Raw genomic sequence first — 1,571 nt, 5'->3', positions numbered from 1 at the left:
CTAGCATTCTTGGTTGATAGAACCCCAATTGGCTCCTACTGCCTAGCATTCTAGGTAGCTAGAATGCAGGAGGTTCCTACTGCCTAGCATCCTTGGTTGGTAGAACCCCAGTTGGCTCCTACTGCCTAGCATTCTAGGTTGCTAGGATGCAGGAGTTTCCTACTGCCTATCATCCTTGGTTGCTAGGAGACCAGCTGGCTCCTACTGCCTAGCATTCTAGGTTGCTAGGATGCATGAGGTTCCTACTGCCTAGTATTCTTGGTTGCTAGAACCCCAATTGGCTCCTACTGCCTAGCATTCTAGGTTGCCAGGATGCAGGAGGTTCCTATTGCCTAGCATCCTTGGTTTCTAGGAGCCCAGTTGGCTCCTACTGCCTAGCATTCTAGGTTTCTAGGATGCAGGAGGATCCTACTGCCTAGCATCCTTGTTTGCTAGGAGATACTATTACTGTGAAGCTTCCTCTTTCTCCTTCATTGCAATTTCCACCTTGGGGACCAATGAGAACCCCTTCAGGTGACAGGGAGCTGCCTGGAATAACAATCAATTTTTTTCCCCAAGAGTCAGATCCAGCACTCTACAAACACAAACATTGTTCATCCTTCATTCCATCTTGGCAGCTACATAAAAGGTTATGTAAAAAAGTTGAAGGGCAGGGCGGAGGAACTGGGCCAGCACAGACAGCAATTAGATATTCCCAGTAGAGGCGAGGGCTATGGAGTGCAAGGAAAGGAGGAGGCTGTGCCAGGGAATTGACAATTCCTGGAGCAGTCACATTTTCCACCAAGTTCAAAGGCACATTGCATGTGAATAAAAACAAATTTATAGAAAGGGAAAGCAAGTTAAAATCATTGTTTGTTTGTTTTTCTGTACCTTTACATGCAATTTTTTTAAAGCGCTGACAGGGTCTCTTTAAGACTTTAGTTGGGTTTTGGACCTGTGTGCATTTTTAAGCAGCTAAAGGTCTATAATTATTGTCTGCCTCAGAAATGATGTGAATAAAAATTGTCAAAGTACCGCAGCGCTGAATACTGAAAAATGGCCTGGATGGGAAGGGGGTTTAACACCGCGGATGTCAACTGGTTAAAGTAAACAGGGTGAGTGCAACAAATCTGTCAAACGTCCACTGAACACACTGACAGAACGTTTCCATATCTCACAGGAACCATGTTTGGCCTCTCTGGGCGTCTCATCGCAAGTAAACATTGCTCAGAGTAGCTGCTAATCCATATATGGAAGTGTGAGGCGGCCGCCATCTTGTCGGAGTCCCGTGCGGACATTTCTCCAGCCAGGGGGAGGTTCGACCTCTAGCGGTCGGAGGTGGTATCAGGGGAGGTAGTGTGGGAGGCGGAAGTACAGGATTGTTGGTCACATACACTTTCAGTTTGTTGAAGTGTCAGATCGGATCGCAGAGCGGACCCGGGGACCCTGGACGCCACCCTATGTATGGCCGTGTAAGTAGAAATGAGCTGCCTGACATATCTTATATACAATTCATATACTGGGCCTCACAGGTATACCTGTCACTGGACACGTATACATGACCCCTTCCCCCCCCTAATATACATGACCCT

The 1,571-nt window shown here is 47.2% G+C and overlaps 1 protein-coding gene across 1 annotated transcript in view; it reads left to right on the top strand.

Moving 5' to 3' along the window:
- The first annotated feature begins 1,424 nt into the window (after positions 1 to 1,424).
- Positions 1,425 to 1,571, top strand: part of N4BP1 (NEDD4 binding protein 1) — a 37,023-nt gene continuing 36,876 nt past the window's right edge. Inside the window, exon 1 of the mRNA XM_018552896.1 lies at positions 1,425 to 1,453. The gene's annotated coding sequence lies outside the window, so the exon portion shown is untranslated. The remainder of the gene's footprint in view (positions 1,454 to 1,571) is intronic.

Source organism: Nanorana parkeri, unplaced genomic scaffold (genome assembly GCF_000935625.1).
Source record: "Nanorana parkeri isolate BGI_ZX_2015 unplaced genomic scaffold, ASM93562v1 scaffold6, whole genome shotgun sequence".
NCBI classification, from domain to species: Eukaryota; Metazoa; Chordata; class Amphibia; order Anura; family Dicroglossidae; genus Nanorana; species Nanorana parkeri.
Note: the sequence above shows the minus strand (reverse complement) of the source record. Positions and strands in the feature narration are given on the sequence as shown.